General features: G+C 48.5%; 1 long non-coding RNA gene across 1 annotated transcript; it reads left to right on the top strand.

The window, feature by feature from the left end:
• The first annotated feature begins 16,119 nt into the window (after positions 1-16,119).
• LOC132234215 (uncharacterized) lies at positions 16,120-17,026 on the top strand. The gene is made up of 3 exons (XR_009452874.1): positions 16,120-16,308; positions 16,582-16,714; positions 16,828-17,026. It is a non-coding gene; the product is annotated as an uncharacterized LOC132234215 (long non-coding RNA).
• Positions 17,027-20,023: the final 2,997 nt, after the last annotated feature.

Here is a 20,023-nt window from a genome sequence, read left to right as displayed (position 1 = left end):
GTGTGTGTGTGTGTGTTCCGCCTGGCCTCTGTCTCCCCCCCCACCCCCCGCCTTATTCTCTCTCTGCATCTCTGTGTCTCTGCCCCCCCTTCAGCTCCAAACCCTGGGATTTGGGGAGGACCCCCAGAGCAGCAGGTGGTCAGACAACCTGACACCCCTGGGGATTAGCTGCTCTGCCTCTCCTTCCCCTGATACCCCAAGAGATTTAATGCCACTGGCGTTTCCACTCCACCTTGATTAAATTTCCTCGTTGTCACCTGTGAAGTGCTGTGCATTTGCTAATGCGCCTGATCCTGTGTTTCACTCTATATGTTCCCAGTCCCCTCCCAGGTCCTCCCGAGTCACTAGTTGGCCACATGGCTGCACCTGCCTGGGTTGGGTCTGAGTCTTCTCACCCCACCTGCACCCCCCTGTTTCGCAACACACACGGAGCCTGGGAGACTTAGAAAAGCAACCATGTTCTCAGTTAGAAATCTTACTTTTTAAAAAATCATAGGTTGGCTGCCTAGATTTTTTGCATTTTCTCCTGCTTGTTTTGATGAGACACAAAAATGTGTGAAATTGGTGTTCCTTAGTTTTAGATTTTAAAACATTTTATTTTAAAAGTAATTATAGGTTTTAATAGGAAGTTGCAAATTCCCCATCTTACAAAACTCTAGAAACATTATCAAAATCAGGAAATTAACATTGTCACAATAGTATTATTTAGACTATAGATCCTCATTTCCCAATTTTTTCTTAAGCTCCCATCATGCACATGCACCTAAATGTGTGCATACACACTTCTTGAATAACACACGCATGACCAACACATGTACGCATGGGAGCACTCACCTGCACCCAAGTGCACAAGTCGCTCACACCCAGCATTGCATGCACATATATGTACAAGGGGACTCAAATACCTGCACGAATGTGGGCGCATGCACGGGTGCACAGAGCTGATTGCACAAATGCATGTAAAGTAACACTTGGGACACACATGGGACTCACCATCTGCCCATAAGCAGCTCTAAACTCATATGGAAAACTGCACACAACTGCAGTCACACCCATGCACAATACACACCTGCAGGATCACACCTGCAACCCATGCATGCAGTCACTCACACACATATTCAGACACCTATGCAAATATGCACACACACAGCCACACACACACACATCCTGCCTTACCCATATAATAACTCATGCTGGAAAAGTCCACATAGATTATTATTAATATCGTCAGCACCCCCCCTTCTAAGTCATACTGGTCGCCATGGTTTCAGGAAGATGTTGTCTGCCCTTGCCAGTTTCTCTCCCTCTCTCTTTCTCCCCTCCCTTCCCCTTCCCTTCCCTACCCTTCACACTTTTCTCTCTCTTTCTCTCTGTTTGAATAAAACACTTGCTACATTGGTATAAGTTTTTCTGGCTTTGGATTTAATAATCATAGAAATATATTCAAAGTTCTGGAAGGGGAGAGAAAAGAGGCTGTACCAAGGCCTGACTGCAATTGTAACCCTCACAGACCCTTGCCCAGGCTCTGCCTTATTCTAGTATTGGAGGACGGGGTCCTGGTGATGGGGGTGGGCAACTTGGGGCTGGCTTACTGGGTCCTATAGCAGGTGCCTGGGCCATTAGGATGCCTTGCCCCTTACCTGTGCCTGCCCCTACTTACTTCCCACCTGGCTTCTTGACCGCCCCCTCAAACCTCCAACACTAACAGATACCTTGATGCATCCAAACCTGAACTCATGATCCATCCCTTATAAACCTGACTCTCATCAAGTCTCACCACCATCCATCCTGCCTTACAGGCCAGAATTTTGGGGAGTCTCCTCGACACTTTCCCTGCTCCTAACCCAAATCCCACCTCCTCACACCCAGCTTAGTCCCAGCCAGCATCAGAATCAGGACCCTTGCAGGGACATCTCCAACCAGGATCCCTCCATCCCTCACTCTTTTCCACACAGACCTGGTGCCTAGAATGGGCCGTGTTCCCTTGCACCTCAGGGCCTTTGCACATGCAGTGCCCACCTCCCGGGACACTCTTTCCTCTCTGTGTATCTTAGTTGTGCCAATCCATCCTTCGGTCTCAGCTCATATGTCTGTAGGGAAGCCTACCCCAGTCACCTGCTATATGTTCTCTCATGTGGCCCTATGCTTTTCTCCAACACCCTGTGTTATAATGCTTCCTTGTTTCGTTAGTGTCTGTCTTCCTTCCTTTTTAGGTTACAAACTCCATAAGAGCAAGGATGTCTGTCTGTCTTCTTCATCGCTCATCTGGAACAATGTCTGGCACACAGCAGGTGTTCAATAAATACGTGCTGAATGGACAAATGAATGAGGACATTTTCAACCCTGGGGTCACACAACCAACAGAAAAATGAGTCAGGTGGGTCCAGACTTTTGAAGTAATTAGAACTGAAAAAAAGAGGGAACAGAGATGATCTTGCTCATTTTATATATATTTCAGAAAGGAAGGCCGAGGGAGAGATCAAAACATCAATGATGAGAGAGAATCATTGATCAGCTGCCTCCCGCATGCCCCTTACCAGGGATCAAGCCTGCAATGGGGCACAGGCCCTGACCAGGAATCTAACCATGACCTCCTGGTTCATAGGTCAACACTCAACCACTGAGCCACACCAACCCGGCGATCTTACTCATTTTAAAGAGGATTTTATGGTTCCAAACAGGTGACCTCATAGTTTGTAGAAGTGAAATTCATGAACATAGGTTTGTGTCCATATAGAAAAACCTCTGGCAGGGCGTGCTCCAAACTGTCAAGAGACATTGAACTAAGTGATGGAATAAATAAAACACTTACTTTTCAGTTCCTTCACAAACTGCATTTTCAAATTGCATTGTAGTTGATAAAGCAATTTCATTCGTTGTCATGAAAAAATACTTTAAAATGAGCACACTTGTTGATATGGCAATTTTGCCTCCAAACACTTCTCTTAAGGAAATAAATGTGGACAGGTACAAAGACTTAATGCCAAAGAGCTCTACCACAAAGTTGCTTTAGCCCTAAACTGTGAACAACCAGGAATTCCAATGTTGGGGCACTTGTTACTAAAAATGTGGGGCCGCTGTCTCAGGAAATACAACGTAGGAGAGAATTTCAAAACATGAAAAAAAGTTTCCCATCTATTAAGTGAAATAACGTGCTGGATGATTCCATTGTTGTAAATATATGAATGAGAACACAGCCACGTTGGGGAAAAGGCGGGGGAGGATATTAAAAACCGTTAGCAGCAATTTCCTCTGCATGGGGTCCTAGTGTGTGACTTTCTTTTTCATTGGTGTTTTTCTCTAATTTTTAAACTGTCTACAGGGAATATGCACTCATGTAGTAAAAAAAAAAAAAAAAAAAAAAAAGACAACAAATCACATTGTTTTTGAGAAGATGAAATGAATGCAATGGTAAATGGTTGTGTGTGTATGTGCATGGATGAAGATGGGTACGTGTGCGGAGATGTAGTCCTGGCCCCTTTCCTAACATAAACCAGGGTTTCTCTACCTCAGCACTATTGACATTTGGGGCAAGAGTGACATAAGGATTATCAGGCTCAGTCTTCATCAGAGAGGACTCACTCCCAAGCCCCTCACCTGCCTAGAAGGGCCTCCCAGCAGCTGTCCTGAGTGGAAACTTGAGTCCCTGTTCTCATGGCTGGCTGGCTGCTGGCGACAGAGGCTGGGTGGGTAGGCGCACCCAGATCCACAGAGAAACAGGGAATAGGCCAGGGGTGGTACTCCAGGGGCCCAGGCAGGCTGGGCGACAAGTGAAGTGTCTGACCACAGCCTGGGAAATCTTACCCTTGTGAAACCAGACGTCTTAAGCTCAAAGATGCTTAGAAAGGGACTTTAGACTCATTAGCATCTCTCAACCCTTAGTTGTGTGGGAATGGAGTGCTTTGATCTCCTAACTATAGATTGCTTCAACTATCATCTTTGAAGTCATATACCATATATCACATATCCTCACCTAGGGGCGATTCTCTTCCCCCCCGGGACACCAGGCAATATCTGGGGATATTGTGTGGTTGTCACAACTTAGGGGAGTCTGCTACTGGCATGAAGTGGGTGGAGATGTGTTCAGCATCCTACAATGCACAGGACGACCTGCCACAGAGAACAATCTGGCCCCGCTGTCAGCAGAGCCAAGGAGAAGGCGAAACTGTGAACTAGATTCACAGAATAATAAAATCATAACAGTTAACTTTGTTTATTGTGCATTCCGTATTTACCAGTCTAGCCATGTGTGGTGAGACCCCCATAAGTAGTTAAGACTAGCATTGGCCACATTTTCCAAGTGACAAAACTAAAGCCCAGAGAGGGAAAGTGTCCAATGCAAGGTCACACAGCCAATGTATAATAGAGCTGGATATTTGGCCGGGAAGAGCTGGACATATCAAGCCATCACTACTACCCACCCACTTGATGGCTTTATCACACAACCAGGAGATCCTCTTAGCTGTTGGGATGCCAGCATCTGGCATGCAGTAGGAGCTCAATAAGTGTTTGTGGAATGAATGAAATGAATTAGAGAGACCATAGGACAAATCCAAACCAAAAGCATCTATGAAACAACTTCTCTGCTCTCTCCGAATGTATGGAAGTCAAAGAGAATGAATTCAGACAGGAACACCAAATGCAACATATGATTCTGATTATATCCCAGATCAAAAAAGAAAAGTGCTATGAAGAACATGATGTGGATGGTCAACAAATTTTAATAGGTTTTATATATTGGATAATAACATTGAATCAGTGTTCAATTTCATGCATTTGTTGTATTCTAATTATGTAAAACAACAAAACAAAACAGCCTTTTTCTTAGAGGTGCTATCTCTTAAGGTGACAATAATAAGGTGTATATATTAACATGTTAAATATTGTTGTTTTTAAGCCGCTAAGCTTTGGAGTAATTTGTTACACAGCAATAGCTAATTGATACACTATTATCATTATTATGATTATTATAGTAAGTATTATAAAGTGAATAAGAATGTGGGCTTCGCCCTAACCGGTTTGGCTCAGTGGATAGAGCATCGGCCTGCGGACTGAAGGGTCCCAGGTTCGATTCCGGTCAAGGGCATGTACCTTGGTTGCGGGCACATACCAGTAGGGAGTGTGCAGGAGGCAGCTGATCGATGTTTCTCTCTCACCGATGTTTCTAACTCTCTATCCCTCTTCCTTCCTCTCTGTAAGAAGTCAATAAAATATATTTTAAAAAAATAAAATAAAATAAAAAGAATGTGGGCTTTAATAGACACTCCTGGAGGGTGGAGTCCCTGTCTTCTAGCTAGGTCCCTGCCTCCTAATTGGCCCCACTCTGAGCCTCAGTTTTCTCATCTGTAAGATGGGATGTAATGAAGATGAAATGCAGGTAAAGTGCTTGGCTGAGGCACTGCACGTGGAAGTGGTCAGGTGTAGGGGCAACTGTGATGAGGGTGATGATTTCAGGGACAGGGACTGTCTCATCTCTGTCTTGTTAAATATCATACCTTTCTGAACACAAGCTCTGAGCCTGGTGGGCTTTTCGCAAATACTTGTTAATGCAAGATCTGTATATCTGTGTTCTGTCTACACACCCTGTCTGCGCATGGGATAGGCCCTGGCATGGGTCCGGTCTGTGTTGGCGGGCTGCGTCCCGCCTGGCCAGGTCTGTGACCTTGGACCTGCTATGTGCACCCACCTGGATGTCAAGTCCACAGGGGCCTCATGGCTAGGGGTTGGGGGGCTGGGGCCTGGGAAAGCTAGGGAAGGGAAGCAGCTTGCCTCCCTCTCCCGATTCCCCCTCCTCTCTCTCCTGCCAAGTCTCCAGACCCTCTGCACAGCCACTTCTCTCAGGCACTTGGCAGAGAGGACGCGCGGCAGGCGTTGCCTGGGCAACGCCGGGATGGCCAGCAACAAGTCCACCATGCGCATCACGTGCTCGGAGTGGACCAATCCGAGGGCCCGCCTGGAAGCAGGTCAGCCTGGGCCAAAGTCCGCCTCCCTACGTCCTCCCGCCCGGGCTGGAGGCTCGGAGCTAATTACCGTAATTGCAGTGGGAGAGCTCCGGGTGCGCTGGGGCTGGGGCTGGGGCTGGGGGCTGGGCAGACCCCGAGGAGGTGAGTGGGGAGAGCAGGGAAGCAGAACCCTCTCTCTCCTGCAGCTTCGCCGCTGCTTCCACAACCTCCATCCAAGAGCTCATTAAGCGCCTATTGCGTACACTTATCGTAGGGGAGGAAGGTTGGAGCACTTGCTATGGGAGTGGGGAACCGCAGCCTCGGGCTTGGGGAAATCTGGAGTTGGGGGCGCGAGTCAAATCAATGGGTTAATTCTTGACTTTTGGGGTCTCAAAGGATTGGCCCAATCGCTGTTGGCTGTATTGAGTCACACACACACACAGACACACACACACACACACACACACACACGCGCGCGCGCGCGCGCGCGCGCACGCCACATTCCACTGTCTCAGTTTCCTCCTGTACAAATATAGGGGAAATGCGCTCTTGAAGGGCGTGTATAAAAAGACTTAGCTCCAAGCATATTGGGTTTGAATCCAGTCTCTGCCAAACACCGCCCCGGGATTCCAGATGAGTCCTTTACCCTCCTTGCACACACTCTGATTCCTCATCAATTAAAAAAGGTGGGGGGGGGGGGGAGCCTGACCGGTGGTGCTCAGTGGTTGAGCATCGACCTCTGAACCAGGAGGTCACTCCAGCTCAGGGCACATGCCTAGGTTGCCGGCTCCATCCCCAGTATGGGGCGTGCAGGAGGCAGCCAATCAATGATTCTCTCTTATCATTGATGTTTCTATCTCTCTCTCTCCCGCTCCCTTTCTCTCTGAAATCAATAAAAATATATTTAAAAAACAAAACACAAAACAAAAAGGCCCTGGCCGGGTTGGTTAGAGCGCAGTCTGCATTCACCAAGCTTGTGGGTTCGATCTCCGGTCAGGGTACATAAAAGAAACAACCAATGAATGCATAAATAAGTGGAACAACAAGTCCAAGATATTCTCTCTCTCTCTCTCTCTCTCTCTCTCTCTCTCTCTCTCTCTCCTCTTTCTAAAATTAATAAGTAAAAATTAAACAAATAGGGGATCTCAGTATTTTTTCACAGGAGTTGTGTTTCTTGAGAGCATGTATGTGAAGCATACGGTAGCATTCGATAAATAGAAGCTCATTATCATCACGGTCCCAGCTCTTAGTTATGAGCTGTGAGATTTTCAAGTGGCATGTAATGGCTCTGAACTCAGTTTCTCCCACAGATAAAATGAAAAGATTGGGTAGGCATTCTGACTGGCAGCCACTGGGTTTGTTTCCTCGCATGATTTTTTCAAGAGCCCAAATTGGAAGATTGGGTGGAGGGGGACAAAAAGAGAGAACATGGGAGACATTTATAATACTGACCAAAAAAAAAATTTTTTTTTAAAGAGCCCCATTTGGGAATGTTAACATGAAACACCCCTGCTTGAATTTGGGTTTTTGATTCCTGGGCTGTCTGATCTCTTAAATTCCTACCAGTTTTTTGGGGCTTTGTTCATTCTTTCATCAACAAACATTAATTGAGCACCTACTGTGTACCTGGCCTGCGGTGGGTCTCAGCCTCCTCATAGAGAACACAGGCTCCCAGGACCAACTTTGTCACGGGCCACAGTGAATGGCCCAGGACCTCAGTGGCTAAGGGGGTGGACCTGGACTTCTTTCAGGTTCTCCAAAACTGCTCCCCACCTCCAGGCCTTTGCCACTGCTGCTCCCTCTGCACTTATTTTTCCCTCTGCCTGGCAGGCTCTAGTCACAGATTGGCTCTCTCTCACCTTTCCTGTCTCTACACAAATGGCACAGCCCCGAGTGGCCTCCCTGACACACACCCATCTTATTTCCTCCCACCACTGTGGCTGCCAAGAATCCTGCTCCTGCCCCATCCCCCGCTGCCAGGATGTGCAGTCAAAGGAAGGACCGTTGCTGGGGAGGGCTGTACCAGGAATTTTGTCAATACATGAAGCACTTCCAAAAGCTGAGAAGGGAGAACACATTGTTCAGTGTTTGTTCACGGTTCTTCCAGGACTCGGGGCTGGACAGGAAACCAGGTCCTTAGAGGCGTGGCCTTCCTCATGGACTCTGCAGCCTGAGAGCCACCCCTGGCAGACGGGGAGCTGGTCCCACTCAGGACACAGACACCAACCACACACTGTGGCTACGAGTGGGGGCTCTGATTTCAAACAACTGCTCTTCCCCCTTCCCTGCTGTGTGAGCCTGGGCAAGTGTCCCAACCTCTCTGTGCCCACTTAGGACTCCAAGAAATAGGGCTCATAGCATTGAGCTTGGGAAGTTAATGTGCGCATGAGACGAGGTAGAGAGAGCCCTCACCTAGTAGGTGCTCAATAAATGGTAGCTGGCAGTATTACTTAAACAGAAAAGGGTTTTTTTGAAAGGATGTTGTGAGGGTCAGAGAACCAACATGAAAGCTACAAAATTGGTTTTTGGAAAATGGCAGGTGTGAGAGAGGAGTGGTGGTTCGGGGGAGCAGCAGGATGGCATGGTGTGACCATAAGCTAGCAATCTGACCTCTGTGCGCTTCCCTTTCCCCCTCAGGGACAAAACTCCATGTCTTGGCCTCTTAGACAGATGTGAGATTGGAGCAGATAACCCAAAAAGGGTTCCAGAAGGCTCTGAAAGGCCAGACTCTCCTACATACAGCATCATCCACTAATATCTACTTTTGAGAACCGATGTTTGTGAGATGTTGTGCTTGTTGCTAAGGCTGCAAGGGAATATGGGAGAGCCAAGGGAAAGAGGGCCAGAGAGAGGGGTGGGAAAGCTGGATTCCAGTCCTGGCTGGGTCCCTGGCATGCTTTGTGATCTGCCGAAGGTTACCTTCCCTCTCCGGGCCTCATCCGAGTGAGGGCTAGGGAGCTCTGTAATAGGAAGACCTCCTTTCTGATCCCGCCTCTGCCCCCTACTTGCTGAGTGTCCTTGGGGGAATGTCTCCACTTCTCTGAGCTTTGGTTTCCGCGTCCCCCCAAAATGGGATTTAGTACTTATGCTGCAGGGTGACTGTGAGAAGTAAATGAAATCGTTCGTATATTCAATGACTATCAATTCCAGGCATTGGGAAATGCAGTGGGATTAAAATGGGCAAGATCCTTGTCCTTGTATGATACTAAACCTCTTAAATAAATGAGCATCAGCATTATAATAATTATTATATATAGTGTTTCAGTGTGCATTTATTATACATAAAATGTGCAGTGCTGGGCACAAAATAGATGCCCAGGAAACACTAGCTGGTATTATTGCAATAATTCCAGGATACACACTGCAAGATTCTCCTCTCCCCCCAGGTCTGAAGTGCTGAAGTGCCTGGGGTGATTCTCATTGGGGGGGGGGCGGGAGGGGGCTGAGACCTTCATTAGGGATTCCCTGGAGGCCTCAGGTGAGGAGGCTGGCCTCTGTGTGGCCCTGTTTGTGTGTTCTGCCCCTTCCAAGTAAATGCCTCCATTAATCTCCTCCTGCCTGGGCTGGAGGGTCAGGTTTCAGAACCAGGCAGATGTTGTCCAGAGTAGCCCTGTCTCCTTAATCCTCAGGGCTCCAGAAACTGTCCTTAGAAGAGAGAACAACAGGCTTGCTGAGGCCACCATCTGTGCAGTCTTGATTTATGAATGCTCCTGAGGGTGGCAGGAAAGAGGTCTCTATAGTAACGGTTGAGGAAGGGGCTGTGCCTGTGTGGGTATCAGGCAGGGAACAGGGAGGAAGAATCACCGGAGACCCTTATTCCTAAACCTTCTTTTCTACTGTGATGAGCTATTAATTAATACTCACTGCTGGCTTATTATCCCCGGAGATGATTAGCTACTGTTCCTAACTGGAGCCTCATGGGGGACATTCTCTAATGAGACTCATTCATTTCTGTCCACCTGCACCTGCCTTTCTCCTGGGACATAGGCAGATGCTGCAGATCCTAGGGACCCAAAGGGGAGAAATCAGTCAAAGGGGACTGTCCATGAAGCTGAGATCCCAGGGAGATGACAAGTGATTAAAAAACACCAGCTAGGATTATTCTGGAAGGCAGAATGGAGCCTCGTAAGGTGCCAGTGTTTGCAAGGGAAAATTGCTGCCTCTGTTTAAATGGGCCAGTTAGCCCCCAACGTAGGCAGAAGAGGCAAGGGGAGGAAGGACTCTGCAGCCAAGAGGGTCCTGAATCTAAAGGTGCCAAAATCCAGAGTTTTCTCCTGGGCCTTCGATCAGGGGCACACTCCAGCAACGTCACCCAGCTCACTCCTTCTCAGACTTAGGTCTCAGTTTATACAGTGGTGCCTCTTCCAGGAAGCCCTCTTTGGTTTGTCCCCCATCTTCCTGGACTGGGGCAGGTGACTTCCTTGGGTTCTCACAGTACCTGAGTCTCTTCCATCACAGCTTTGTCCACTCTGAGCTGTAATGACCTGGGAGTGTCTGTCTCTCCACCTAGACATTTGCTGATGATTATATAGGATGGTGTTCTCCTATATATACTGTGAAGTGAAAAACAGCATGTTCTGTAAGGTATAGATATATATATAGAGAATGCTACCTTATGTATTAAGACACTGAAGAAAAAAAAGACACTGCACATTGCTTAGGTGGCTAAAAAAATAGCTGACAATACCAAGTGCTGATGAAGATGTGGAGCAACAGAAACACTTATCCACCGCTCACAGGAATGCAAAATAGTGTCATCACTTTGGGGGAAAAGTTGGGCAGCTTCTTCTTTTAAAAAAGATATATTTTATTGATTTTTTTTACAAAGAGGAGGGAAGAGGGATAGAGAGTTAGACACATCGATAAGAGAGAAACATCCATCAGCTGCCTCCTGAACACCCCCTACTGGGGATGTGCCCTTGACCAGAGTCGAACTCGGGACCCTTCAGTCCGCAGGCCGATGCTCTATCCACTGAGCCAAACCAGTTAGGGCAAGGGCAGCTTCTTAAAAGTAAAAAAATATGCCGAACCAGTTTGGCTCAGTGGATAGAGCGTCGGCCTGCAGACGGAAGGGTCCCAGGTTCGATTCCGGTCAAGGGCATGTACCTGGGTTGCGGGCACATCCCCAGTAGGGGGTGTGCAGGAGGCAGCTGATCGATGTTTCTCTCTCATCGATGTTTCTAACTATCTCTCTCCCTTCTTCTCTGTAAAAAATCAATAAAATATATTAAAAAAAATATTGTCCACGCAAACACCCGTGCGTGAACATTTCTAGCAGCTTTATTCATAACCCGACCTAGAAATGTCCTTGAACCTAGGGTCCCTGCACTAGTGACTGAACAAGCCCTACTCCACCCACACAGTGGAACGCTACTTCCCGACACACAGCAGCATGGATGGATCTCCAATGCATTAGGAAGATGAAAGAAGCCTAACACCGAAAGCTGCACACCATGTGACCCCATTTAAATGATGTCCTGGAAAAGGCAAAACTATAACGATGGAGAGCAGATGAGCAGTTTCCAGGGAGCAGCGATCGGGGTGGGGATAGCCTATACAGGGGGCAGGAGAGAACGTTTTTGGGGTGAGGGAACTGTTCTGTTTCTTGACTATGGTGTTGGCTACATAACTGCAATTGTCAAAATTTACAGGACTGTGCGCCTAAAAAACATGAATGTTACTGTATAGAAATTATACCTCCATATATCTGGCTTTAAAACAAAATTCTTTCAAAAGTAAATGAGCCGAACCGGTTTGGCTCAGTGGATAGAGCGTCAGCCTGCAGACTGAAGGGTCCCAGGTTCGATTCCGGTCAGGGACATGTACCTCGGTTGCGGGCACATCCCCAGTGGGGGGGCGTGCAGGAGGCAGCTGATCGATCTCTCTCATCGATGTTTCTAACTCTCTGTCCCTCTCCCTTCTTCTCTGTAAAAAATCAATAAAATATTAAAAAAATAATAATAATAAATAAAATAAAAAGTAAATGAATAGATAATTATGTGTGAGGAGACTAATGGATAAGGTTATATATGTATGAGGACTCTAGAAGAGGACAGGGAAAGGAGTGGACAGTTGACAAGAATTTAGATCTTGGAGTCAGCAGACGGGGGACCCCATCCCAGATCCAGCCCCCAATTATTGTGGTCTATGGGGGGAGGGGTTTGCCTCTGCCACATCTGTAAAACAGGGCGTTTCACATCTGCTCTGCAGCTTAGGATGGAAACATCTCAGAATCCCGGGTGTAAAGGCCTTCTCTGCTCTCCGGAGGTTCTGAAGGAGACAACAAGTGAAGGCAATGCTGGTGGGAGAGTGCTGAGAGCATGGGCTTTGGAGCCAAGAGACAGAGCTGTGTTCATTTATTTATTTTTAATTTTTATTGATTTCAGAGAGGAAGGGAGAGGGAGAGAGATAGAAACATCAGTGATGAGAGAGAATCACCAATCAGCTGCCTCCTGCACAACCCACACCGGGTGATTGAGCCGCAACTTAGGCACGTGCCCCGACCGGGAATAGAACCGTGACCTCCTTGTTCATAGGTCCACGCTCAACCACGGAGCCACGCCAGCCAAGCATGAGCTGTATGTAAATCCCAGCTCTGCCTCTTGCTTTCCAGGTGGCCTTGGACTAGTTCCTTATCCTCAGTTTCCTCATCTGCAGAATGGGGACAACAATGATAGCAATCGCATGGGGTTGTCCTGAAGCCTTCGGAATACTTGGCACGTGAAGTGTTTGGCACCAAGCCCAACACGAAGTAAAAGCTCAAGGAGGGAGAAAAAGGGAGGGGGAAAGGTTTTCCTATATGATCTGCTCCTGGCCTGAGTGACCAAACCCTGGCCACCTCTTTCTGAGTATAACTCCTGCAAGTCCCCTCCAGGACACACTTCAGGGCCTGTCTCTCTCTCTCTCTCTCTCTCTCTCTCTCTCTCTCTCTCTCTCTCTCTCTCTCTCACACACACACACACACACACACACACACACACACACACACACACACAGTTTCTAGGAACGAACTGTTCCTACAAACAGTAACCCAGCCAGCTCACTGTTCAGCCTGATATTTGTCCTTCACATTTTCCCATGGTTGTCTTCTTCTCACCTTTCAGGTCTCAGCTCAAATGTGTCCACCCCAGAGAGCCCTTCCCCAACCATTCCGCTAAAGCTACGTGTCTTACACCAGCCAGTCACATACTAGGCAGGGACTAGAAAATATGGCCCTTGGGCCAAAGGAGCTACCACTATTGTTTTGTTGTTGTTAATCCTCACCCCAGGATATCTTTTCCATTTATTTTTAGAGAGAGTTGAAGGAAGGGAGGTGGGGGGAGAGAGAGAGAGAGAAAAAAAACACCGACGTAAGGTAGACACATTGATTAGTTGCCTCCCCGCACACACCCCATGGGGCAGGGATCCAACCTGCAACCTGCTACTTGCTCTTAACCAGGAATTAAACCAGTGACCCTTCAGTGCAAGGGTGGATGCTCTAACCACTAAGCAACATCAGCCAGCTGCCACTATTTTTGTAAATAAAGTTTTACTGGAACACAGTCACACCTATATATATTCTCCAAGGCTGCCTTTGAGCTACAACAACAGACCAGAGTAGTCAGGAGAGAAACCAGCTGGCCTGCAAAGCAGAAAATATTTACTTTCTGGCCCTTTACAGAAAAGTTAGCAGACTCCTGCTCTATCACCCCAGTCTGTGTCTTCTAGCTGTCATTATTGTGTGAGGTTATTTTGTTCCTTTATATATTTGTTTATTGTCTGTCTTCTACACTAAATGGAATACAAAAATGAGATCCGCTTTGTTCCCTGCTGAATCCCCAGTGCAAATATTTTCATTGTGAAGTGAATGCATACAGTAGGTTTGAGGTGTGGATTTCTGGCCAAGTCTTTCTAGAATGTGGAAGGAGGAAGTGACTTTAAAAATCCTCTAAATAAAATGGTGTTGTGAGAAAGGGGTGCCAGGCACTGTGTGTAGTGCACACTCCCATTGAAGGCAGTGAGCGAGCCAGATCTCTGAGCTGAGAGGAGAACCCTGGGGTCTAACAAGATAGAGCTACTACAAAGCTCACCTCCTTGCAAAAGAGATGGGAAACGCAGGACAATGAAATCACTGCACAATCCTGAACTGGATCCCAACTTGGAAATGAATGTCATACAGGACAGTATCGAGGCAATTGGTGAAACTGGAATGTGGGCTAGAGATTAGACAAATTGTCACAATTTTAACTTTGTGGTTGTGATCACCACATTATGGTCACATGGGAAACCGTCCTTGACCGTGGGGGAAGCATGCTGAGTATTTAGGAATGAGGGGGCCACTGTGTCTGCCACTTATATGGTTGGGACAGAGACAAAGATATATGTAGAGAGAACGACAAAGATCCAGTGGCTGTGGCAGAACGTTAACAATGGGTGGGTGAATCTAGGTAAAGATGATTATGTTCAGAAGTGCATTGCACTATCTTGCAACTTTCCTGCGGGTTTGAATTTTTCCCTCCAAAATAAAAAGGTGAAAAGGAAAAAGGGAGGGAGCAAATAAACAAAGCAGCCGTTTCTAGGCTACATTCCCGTTTCTTCTTCTTCCTTTGGTAGCGAGGTCCTTGCTCCTCTATGGGAACTGTGAAGCCAGAACGAGCCTGAGTGGAGACATGATGCAGAAGTTAGAGTGTTTCAGGTGAGTATTGCACTTGACAGCGAATTTGCTGAGTACCTACTATGTGTCAGAATTCCGAGCAGCTTCTGCACCCACTCCCCATGGGTTTGGCCGAACTTTCCCCCAGTGCATCCGTGGAGTTAAGCCTTGGTTTGGGTATCTTTGTTGGCAAACCTTACCTGACGTTCCTGGATCCATGGGTGGTCTGCAGGTCACTCATTTGTGAGCTCAAATTCCACAAAATAAGCAGCTCTTTTAGGGGACTTTCATATTGGGAAGAGCACAAGCTAGAACACAAATTCCTTTATTGTCATGCATGCTGAGTTTGAGAAGAGTTGCTTTTTCATGTCTTCACCCTCCCTAAAGGAAGGTTAGTTGCTGAATTCATGAATGGGCCCCTCCCCCAACGCCGTGCCTAACACAGTAAAGGTGTTTTGAGTAAATGGATGGACCATCTCAGGAAATAACAGGAGCTACATTATTGGGAAAATTACCAGGTCCGGACATTTTTTCTAATGTCATGCCAAGCTGCATTGGAGTCTGAGGCAAACGGAAAAAATCAGGAATGCAGATCCTGCCTTTATTTAAAATGATATTTTGCTTATTGTGGATTCTTCATTAATTTTGATTTTTAAAAAACATTGCATTGAAATATGATTTATTTTGATAACTGAGGGGGTTTTTTGTGCCCCCTTAAATTTTGTACCTGAGGCAAGTGCCTCCCTCACCTTAGTCCTAGCCCTGATTATTTATTTCCAACATGCAATCCACACCATAGCGTTAACGCCTCATCACAATGCTCTGAGAAGATACTACAATCATCACCATTTTACAGTTGAGGGAACTGAAGCACAGAGAGGTTCAACTGCGCCCCAAGTCCCACAGCACGGAGGAGGAAAATTTGGACTTGAACCCAAGTTTGTGTGTTTTTCGGCTCAGAGCCTACTCAGTAAAGTAAAACAATAAACTAAGTTATGAGTTGGGTTTTGAGTCGAGGAATCAGAAGGTCTAGGCTTGAGTCCCACCTCTGCCCCAGGCTCCCCTGAGCCCTACATTCACACAGACCTCAGTTTCTCCATCTGAAACTAGACTTAAATATTCTGCACCTGCCCTATCCCCCTTCCCCCTCCCCCCCAACACAATTTACCAGCTTTATCTCTCCTGATCGAGCAATAGCACACGCTGGAGAAACAAGCACTGACCGAGCCAGAGCTGCTAAACTGGTGGGGAGCTCAGAGACCCAGGAGAGGGCTGGGCCGAGTGGGGAGATCCTGGGGACTACAGTGAGTGGCCCTTCCCCCTCCAGAAAACCCCAACCTAGATTTTGGGCAGATGCCAGTCTTTTATTCTGAAGCTGAGGCCACAACCTATGAGGTAATCTTTGGAGCTGCATTCGAGGCGGAGTCCCATTGGTCGGCTGGCCAAGCCCCGCCCTGGGTTCCCGGTGCCCCGCCTTCCCCAAAGCCCTTAAAAGCGCAGTCCCCGCCTCGGCAGCCACTGGACACCTGCATCTGCCCACAAGCCTGGAAGCAGGTGAGACGCACAAGGGAAGGACTTCAGCTGCGTGGAAGGAGGGGTGGCTTGGGGGACCCGGCACCTCGGGGGTGGGGCTGGTTTGCAGGTCAGCGCGTGGACATCTGCCCAGAAAGCGACAAAGACGGCGAAGTTTGACGGTCTGGAAAGCAGAGACCAACCGGGCTGACTACCTGGGAGGTAAGTCCTGGGGACGTGCCACGAGGTAAGGAGCCGGGATGAGTCCTGGGAGGTTGCGACCCCTCCCACTGCCCCCCTTGCCATTCTGAAGCGCCCGGGGAAGAGGAGCGGAGAGGAAAGACATTTTTGGAAGGCGGGTTCCCCAAAGGCAGAGGAACGGAGAAGGCGGGGGAGTGGGTCGAGCCGGGAAGAGAGGAAAGTTAAGTTTTCTTCAGCCCCGAGGCTGAAGACAGCTCTGCGAGGACCAGGGGAGAAAATTGCTATTTATTTCAGCACGGAGACTCCGGACAGCGCCTCTCGGGGTCCAGGGAGGGAACCGCGACCTGCTTCAGCACCCGCGCCTGGACAGCTCCCAGCAGGTCCCGGCCGGCTTCATTGCAGCCGCAGGGCACGGACAGCTCCCCAGGTGACGGAGAGCCCTGCAGCTTGATGGGGGAACAGAGGACGGTCCGGGGTGTCTGACGCTTCTGGAGACTTGCCCCCCTCATTCAATAGATTTTTCAATGCATTGTTTTCCAGATGAGATGAAACGGCACACAGAAGTCTGTCATGCCCAACAGGTACGATGATCAAGCTGTAGGGCTGTGGGGGAATGGGTGCCGGCCAACAGGACATTATTGTGCTCTCTCCAGACTTCTTTGAGAAACATTGGGTCAGTCATTTTACATACATTATGTCATGCCATCTTCAACTTCAGGACATGGGAGTTATTACATCCAGGTGACCGTTGAGGACACTGAGACCCGGAGAGGGACAGGTCAAGGGGTCTCAGGCCCAGGGTGAATCTGCAAGTCGACCCCACATCCTGCCCACTCCAAATTCCATGCTTCATGGGCGGGCGGGAGTTGGGCCCTTGGAGATCAGCTCCTTCCTCTCCCCAGGAGGACCGGGAATGGGAGACAGGAGGCGGTGGAGAAGCAAGAAGCCCATATGCTACAGCTTGGCTCAGGCGCAGGAAAAGAGCTGGGTTGGGAGGTCGCAGACGCAGGGCAAAGGGTGGCCAAGAAGACTGGAGCCGTTGTGGTCTAGTGCTGTGTGGAAGACTAGTGATTTTGTTGTTCTGGTGTGCTATGACAACAAGTCACAGCTTCCTCATAGCGCGGACTCCCATCAACCTCCGCCTGCCATGGACAAGTAACCGTGGGGCGGGGGGGGGGGGGGGGCAGGAAGGAATCACGTCCAGCCAGGGGAGTGAGCTGGCTAATCCCATGGGACAAGAGCCAGGAGGGAGTAAAATAGGCGCATGCACCCCGTGATCACGTAGCAGTGTGCCATGCATGGTGTTGGCCATGTCACTCATATGCCCCCCACAGGCCTGAACATACAAAATACCTGACTGAACCCAGGGCCTTGGGAATCAACGAGGGGACGGTGTTTGAAGTTCTCTCTAGACCAGGATTCTACTAAGATTGGCCAATAAAAATTCCAGGAATAATTTATTTTTCTCCCACACCTCACCATCAGTTCCATGGACCAACTACAGGACAGGTGTAAACTTGTGCCTGGTAGGTGAGTTGTGGCATCGGCGAGGGGTCACCCCCAGTTCTCTGCGACATCCTAATCACGTCGAGGACACCACATTGAAGTCATTCCAGCATCAGAGCCTTGGTCTTTGCTGCGCCCTCATCTTGGAATGCTCTGCCTCCCCGAGTACCCCACGAGTTCCCTCTCCCTTCTTATCCCGGCCTCATTTCACCAAGGGAAACTTTCCTTGTTGCCTCACCACCCACCGCATCAAGCCTGTGTTATACACTCTCCTAGACCTGGGATGTCTCCTCTCCAGCACTTGCTCCGATTATTGTTAACTGTTCACAGGACTGTCTGTCACCCCCATTACACTGTGCGCTCCATGAGGGCAGAGACTGCGTTTGTGTTTTTCACTGCTGTGGCCCCAGCACCTAACCAGGGCCTGGCACACAGCAGGCGCTCAATAAACATTGGTTGAATCAATAAAGGCATCAGAAGAAATCAGTATATTAATAAATGAGCTGATGGTTTCAGCACACACATGAAGATCCTGCTTCTCTTTGGTTTCCCCCACAGAGATACCAGAGGGTAGTGGGTGCTGCGGGTGTTTATTGGGGAGTATAATTAAATTTGTGGACACTCAAGGGCCAGCCAGCCAGCTAATAGCCCCAGGAGAGAGCCAAGCTCATTTAATTAGCAGTTATGAGGCATTGATTCCTCATTAGCTCTGGCAACCCCCGTCTCCCTTCTCAGCCCCAGACAAATGAAATCTTTCTCTCTCCAGGAGTACTACCTCAGTGAGTTCATTAACAAGCAGAGAAAATATGATTGCAAGACACCTACATGCCAGAGGCACTTTGAGGATGGGGTGGGGAGAGGGGTTCAATGTCTGGATCAAGGCTAATTGTGAGAGTTTTTGTGTTGTATATAGATCTCCCTTTGGGAATGGAAGAGGTTTTAGATTTTTTAAAAAGGCACCCGGATACTGCCTTTTAGGGACCCCTAGGAAAGAGGAGATTCTGCCCTGGAATTTCTACAAATGTCTCCCCCTGGGCCCCTCACAGCCACTCCACATTAACCATTTCACACCGAACGTCCAGTCCACCCGCCCCCACCTCCCCTCCTTCCGTGTCCCCCTCAGTGTGGCGGCGGCCTCTCCACATCCCAGGGCCCCGCCCCCCCCTCATCCATTTCCCTAACCAGGTATTTGCCAAGGCAAGTCATTCTGGGCAAATCCAGCCTCTTCCCCAGCCCTCTGCCGCCATCACTGCCTGGTTGTCCCTCCCCTCCCCAACACACACAACCGTCCATTTATTCTCCACATACAGTGAGGGGTTGTTCTAGAACACAAATCTGACCAAGTCCCACCTTTGCCTTTAACCCTTCCAAGACTCCCATTGACTGATGGATGAAATTCAGATTTCAAAACACAGCCTGGCTCATCCTGCTGAGAGCATCGCCTGTCAGTTCCCCACCAGCTGCCCTTATCAACCGGCTCAGCCAGGGGCATCTTGGATTCTTCTAGGAAGCGCCCAGAGAATGCAGATTCCTAGGACCCTGCCAACTTCAATAAGCCAGAGGCGGGGCGGGCCCCAGCATCTGCATTTTGATGAGCTTCCCCACTGATTCTGCTTTGTTGTTGTTAATTCTCACCTGAGGATATTTTTTTCCGTTGCTCTTCAGAGAGAGTGGAAAGGAGGGAAGGAAGGAAAGAGAGAGAAAGAGAGAGAGACATGGATGTGAGACATACATATTGACTCCCGTATGCACCCCCACTGGGGGGTGGGAGTGAACCTGCAACCCAGGTACGTACCCTTGACCAGGAATCAAACCCGAAATCCTCTGGTGTGCAGGCTGACACTCTAACCACTGACCCACACCGGCCATGGCCCCGCTGATTCTTATTTAGGGGAATCCTTCCTTTGATTTAAAAAACAAAACAGAGGGGAAAAAAAGAAAAAAGAAAAAACAAAACGGCCCAGCTGGTGTTGCTCAGTGGTTGAGCATCGACCTATGAATCAGGAGGTCATGGTTCGACTCCTGGTCAGGGCACATGCTCTGGTTGCGAGCTCGGTCCCCAGTGTGGGGCATGCAGGAGGCAGCCGATCAATGATTCTCTCTCATCATTGATGTTTCTATCTCTCTGTCCCTCTCCATTCCTCTCTGAAATCAATCTTATATAATAAAAGCCTAATATACAAATTGTTGACCAGGAGTTTGACCACTCGCTATGATGTGAGCTGACCAC

Source organism: Myotis daubentonii, chromosome 5 (genome assembly GCF_963259705.1).
Source record: "Myotis daubentonii chromosome 5, mMyoDau2.1, whole genome shotgun sequence".
Classification (NCBI taxonomy): Eukaryota; Metazoa; Chordata; class Mammalia; order Chiroptera; family Vespertilionidae; genus Myotis; species Myotis daubentonii.
The sequence above is the reverse complement of the archived record's forward strand: the minus strand, read 5'-3'. Positions and strand labels throughout refer to the sequence as shown.